This window comes from Hyposmocoma kahamanoa, unplaced genomic scaffold (assembly GCF_003589595.1).
Source record: "Hyposmocoma kahamanoa isolate Upper Pololo Valley unplaced genomic scaffold, ASM358959v1 202, whole genome shotgun sequence".
In the NCBI taxonomy this organism is placed as follows: Eukaryota; Metazoa; Arthropoda; class Insecta; order Lepidoptera; family Cosmopterigidae; genus Hyposmocoma; species Hyposmocoma kahamanoa.
The window spans coordinates 3,297,586-3,303,830 of record NW_020653726.1 but is presented as its reverse complement, the minus strand read 5'-3'; positions in this window follow the sequence as shown (position 1 = coordinate 3,303,830).

Genomic DNA, 6,245 nt, shown 5'->3' with positions numbered 1-6,245 from the left:
ATTTTCAGTACAAATCGGCAATTTCATACTTTAACCCCTATTATTAATATTAGACGACAGAACTTACGTTGCTCCGATCTTAAAGTAAGTAACTAAAGCACTTGTGTTATGGAAATTGGAAACAACGACGGCACCACAAGCAGTCAGACCTCGAGACAATATATATGTGTTTGATATTATGAAACAAAAAGTAAGTTTTTACAAATCGACTGCGTAAAATTTAATTTGATTAGCATGCGGCCGGGTCAAAAAATTTAAAGACATAAATTGGTAGCAGTGTCCTATAAATTACATATTTTTTTAAGCATCACCAAATATATATATATATAATACTTTGACATAAAATAATACCCGTGAGTTGACTTACATTTGTTATATTCGACGTAAACCTAGTTCTCACAGAAAAAGTTTCTTTAGATCATTACAATATTTTTTGAATAAATTTGAACAGTCTGTTTCGTAAGACCATTCCAATTTTTTTACGTTTACCTTATTGAACGTTGAATCGTTTCTTTACCGTTCGATTGCGAACAAATTGGATCATGCCATCGTAGTCTTGAAAAATCAATCTTTATTAAAATTTCCCTTGAAGCAGTGACTTGAAACGGATTATTTGAAAAAGCCATTTGTGTATTTGATCCAAACTTTCGTATCACACTATATTTGTTTATACGACTATAAAGTCGTATACAATATATGTTATATATATTATATATGTTATATTGCGACTATAGTTCAATAAATATGATTTTTTTTAATAAAAAATACATACACTTGTCTGTATCTTTGTCTTTGTCTGTGTCTTCTTTCATACACAATCGCGTCTTAATTTGAGTACATATATATATAATATTTAACCAGGTAGTTTCCTTAACTTGCTAGGCAACACCGCACGGGTTTTAGAGGAAAAAAAATGTTTTGACGTTGACACTCCCTACCAGGCATCAACCGCCATTTTCTATCCTCATTCCTTTTAGACTGGGAAGCAAAAGTTATTTGGGAGTTTCAGAATCTTTACTTTTGATATGACGATGTCAAGGGAGGGAGGGTGTTGATTATGTCTTCGAATGAAGCGACTCACATAATAGTGATCGAACTTCATTTCAAGAAGTTCATTTGATCATCTATTATATTTCGTCTCTTCATTCTCGACATAATATTTAACCAGGTAGAGTTTTAGAGTATTCCGTTTTGCTTGTACAATATTCGATTTTTTCTAAGTTTGTTCGCTTTGACATTTTAACGGAGCTGTGGAGGTGTGCTTGTTGCCACGCACGAAAAAGGAATGAGGATAGAAAATGGCGGTTGATGGTAATGGGTAGGGTGTGTCAATGTCAAAACATTTTTATTTCTCTAAAAACCGTGTGGTGTTGCCTAGCAAGTTAAGGAAACTACCTGGTTAAATATTATATCGAGAATGAAGCGACGAAATATAATGGAAGATCCGACTCGCATTTGATTATATTTTTTTCGATAATGAATTGAGATTTGTCCTCGCTATAGTAATTTGTCAAAACGACCATCATAGCGTGCAAAACATTTACTTATTGAAATTGATATTTACCAGAAATTTTCTTTTAAGAAAATCTGGTTTTACTATACATACTTATGTATGCATGTACAGTATATATATATATATATATATATATATATATATATATACATACTTCATGCCCTTTTCTAATTGCGATAGACAGAGACAACAACCTTCCACTTACTACGATCCTGACACACATCTTTCGCCTGATCAACATTAAAGGTATTTTTTTCCAAATAACGTTTGTTTGAATTTTCATTACACCGAAAACCGAATTATAAACAAACCGTTGTTCTTTTAGGATATGTTGGATGTTTATCGTAAAAATACGATTAGGTTCGCTTAAGTTAGGTTAAGTCAGGTTTAAAAGAAAAAAACATTTTCCTCTCAAAATTACTTTCGAGGTTATGAAAATTCGAGCAAACGTTATTTCTAGAAAATATCATTTCGGACTACTAATAGGTAACCCATCAACGTAATACTCATGATCGACGGTTTGTTTTAAATGTTTTCGCTTCGAAATCCACAGTGCGAATATTTATTTATAGAAATTCTCCACTATTTTGTAGAACAAACTCAAAGAAAAATTCTATCGATCCTGCTGTACTTGAACCAGGATATTTTCGCCTAACACGGTCTATCGCGCTTTCAACTGAGCTACGGGCATGAGTCAGCAGAAATTACGAATTCCTCTATGTGCTTGTTGCTGACCTTTGGATGATAGCTTTTTGCGGAAATGTCACTAGTTTAAAGGAATTTTTCATTGCCTTGTTCGATCTATTAAAATACTTTGCAAATGTCAGTTTTACGGATAGTCCAAACATCTATTTTGAACTTAGAACAGTGAAATAGAAAGATGTATAAAGCGGTATACAACTTCTAAGGTGGCGAACTAAATCCACGACTGGGTGTTATCATTAAAAGGCCAAGTGTATAAAGGTCCAGAGGCGATATCACTGAGAGACACCACAGTAATATGAAACGCTGTGGCGTTTCATATTACATATTACTGTGTGTCGTTACAAAATACATTGAACAGGTGTTTATTTTGCCATTATAATACAGGATAATGTAACAGTTTTGAAGTTCAGCCTTAAGGTTTGTTTAATTGAATTGAAACTTGAAATGAATTTGCGTTTAAACTTGAGTTTAATTAAAATTTTACTTCGATGAGTCTCATCTCTTTAAATGCAATGTTCTGTAAATTAGTAAAAATGAAACAGATTAAAAATATATGTAATTTTTTATTCACATAAATTCCGCAAGCTAAATTCGACCTACTGGCGCTTCATGAAACCTTAATATCCTTTTGAACCGACTTCAAAAAAGGAGGTTCCCAATTCGATTGTATGTTTTTTTTGTATATGTGTTACTCGATAATTCCCATTTGTGAACCGGTTTGATGATTCTTTTGTTAGAAAGTGGGTACCTCAGTAGTGATCTCGTTTAAACTTGATGAAAATATTCTACCTCTAAGGGTAAACTAAATGAATGATTTTTGAGGTCGGTTTTTTAGTACTCTGTATTGGCATTATAACCAATCAGGAGGTAGTAGTGCGTTTGAGTAGCATAATTTATTTGATATTTTACATTGTTTTTATTACAAAGCATTTTTGTACCCAACGGAAAGACGTATAGGTGCGGGTTAGGTTGATACAATTGTAATGCCGTATACAATAGAAAAACATATTTTTCATCCACTTACTTCGTAACGCAATCATGATCGATTTTCCGCAACTGCTCAAACGTTTGTTCCAACAAAAAAGAAAAAATGTTGATAAGCACACTTTTGATATTTTTTATCCATCGATAGCTTATGACAGAAAGTCTTATTTTAATTACGAATGCTGCGATAATTGAGAAATAAGCACGCAACATGCTCAATTAATAATTAATAAAGCAGTTATCAGAATAGAAAGTTAGGTATCAGATAAATTATCAATTTTCACTTTTGAGACTTTGTGAGACACTTGAGATCTAGATTTCAAATCTTGTTTTTACTTCTTGCTCTTGAAGCAGTAAGTATGTAAGTTTACGATGATTTTACTAAAAAATCAGGTGTGACCATAAAACTTGTAAAGAGCCCTAAACTTAGATTTTCTTTGGACTAAAAATTTAAAAAATAATTTACTTATTAAGTTTTATTGAATGTTCCTGACATTTTCATCACCATGGTGTTCAATTATATTTTGAGAAATTACTCCTCTAGTTTGTTATAATTATCAAACAAAGATCGAACATATCCAGTTCTTAGGTTTTCGTGAGTGTTACACATAGGAAATGAAACTATTTTTCCGGATTTAAATCGCGTATTAATTATTTTTTTTCAAACAAATCTCGAACACTTAGAAAAAATTCACTTCGATCCTGCTGGGTTCGAACCAACGTCTCCCAGTAAAACCGTGCCAGACGCTACGCCAACAAAGCAACGGAACGAATCCATGGAATTCACGAATTTTTCCATGTGTTTGTTACAGACATTTGTTTCTGGTTTTTAATTATTTTTAACCGTAGCGCCATCTGTGAGAAATCTACGAAAGATTTTTTTTCACTCACTCACTTTACAAATTTTACATCACTCTCCTCAAAGACATGTGGCGTACATAACCCACATTATGCCATATACTGCCACTGCACCTGTCACCCTGAGACATAGCAGGCCCCATGGGCCTGTAATTTCACCAGCGCCTTTACTCTTCAAAACCGGAACGCAGTAATGCTTACATTACTGCTTGGCGGCAGAAATAGGTATGGTGGCAGTACTTCCCTGGACGAACTCTTTGACAAGGAATTCTACTGCTACTATAACTGGTGGACCCTGGCCGAAACCCTCTTGCAGCAATGAATATGGCTTTTGCTGCAGTTATTTATCAGGTCAACATTTTTTACTTCAATATTTGATAATATTCAATGCTTCATATATTATTACAAATTTATTTTTCTAATTAATTATATAAGAAGTACAACTTATACTATAGTAGACACAAAAGTAAATGTATCCATCAAGTATGGGCACGAATATCAAAACTGATTATGCTAATGTACAAAATGATAATGCGTTGACAATAAACCGGAAACACAACTTCATTACGTTAATGCGAAACTATAATAATAAGAGTGACATGTTTTTCGACGGGTAACTAATATGAAGAAGCTTTTATTTTTAACCGACTTCAAAAAAAGGAGGAGATTCTCAATTCGACTTTATTTAATTTTTTTTTGTATGTATCATACGCGATAACTCCATGTTTTGTTTGCGTGATTTTAGAACCGATTTTGATTATTCAGTTTTTTCGTTGAAAAGAGAGTACTTCAGTAATAGCCCCGTTTAAATTTGAAGAAAATATTCCACCTATAAGGGTGGCAAAGTAGGGGATGAATCCGGTTTCGCGCACTTTCCGGTAACCGATGTCAATAAAACTTAACAAATAGACGTAATTCTACGAACTTTTGAGGTCGGTTTTTTATTACTCTTTATTAAGATTATTTCTTAATATGGCACATTTAAATTATTGAATTTTTTTTATGTAACAAATAAGTGCGCATTTGACCTCCATCTCACGTGATGGAAAGTGACGATTCGGTCGAGGATGTAGCATGCACCTAAATAATGCCTATTCACCATCGTCTTGAAAAGGCCCAAGTTATAGCGTTCGGGGGCAAGTCTGTAGGCAGGCTTTATTTTTAGATTGTAAATGTCTGAAACAGTCTCAAAATATTGGATTTTAAGGAAACTGTAATTGGGACCAGACAACACGCTCAGAAAAGATTAACATAATAATAGTAATGTGACCGACAACTACACCAATTACCCGGTCTTTAACCAGAGAATTCCCCGTGTTGAACTACGGAATTCACTCCGCGGCACTACCCACCCAAGGAGCACACTTTATAAGCCTTAAAACTGTTATATTTATAAACAGTCTTAATATGGTATATATTTATATAATAGTTCTCTATAAATGGTTTTAGAAAAAAGAACTTGTTCTTATAGACTTATTTCAGGTAAGTCAAAATTTTAACACCTTCTTAATACCCAACAACTTAATTCAGTGTAATCTCTCTTAAGATTTACTCTTATAGTCCTTATTTTAAGTTCGTCTGTAGAACAACTGTTTATTTTTAGTAAAATTGTTCTATACACATCCAGTAAAACCTTTTAATACTCTAAAAACTAGTGTTCTTAAGTTTATTCTAGATATATTTAATTTATAGACATTCTGTAGTGTTTGTACTTATTGACAAACACGTTACAGCGCGTTTTCAGTAGATTTTATTTAAAAAAATACTACAATTAGGGTTTTTACTCTATTGGACGTTGTAAGAGTTCATGCAAAATGGATAAAGTAAATAATATTAAAAGATCTGGTGGAGTTCACCACCTGGTGAACCTTGGATATTAAGTCACATTATTCGATACAATCAGCGTTGCCAATGCCAATTGTTCAAAATCCCCAAAAATCACTATATAATAATAATAATAACGTACACACTCAACATAGTCCCGCACTAGGGAAACCCTGTGTCGCGGGTGCCATGGACACACACGTAGACAACCACAAATTACATCCAAACTCGAGAGAAATAAATGTAGGCCATGCAAATATTTCTCCCGGCCCGGGAATTGAACCTGGGACCTCTGCATGGCAGTCCGGCATGGTAACCGTTCGGCAACAGAGGCAGTTATATTAATTATAATATTAATTAG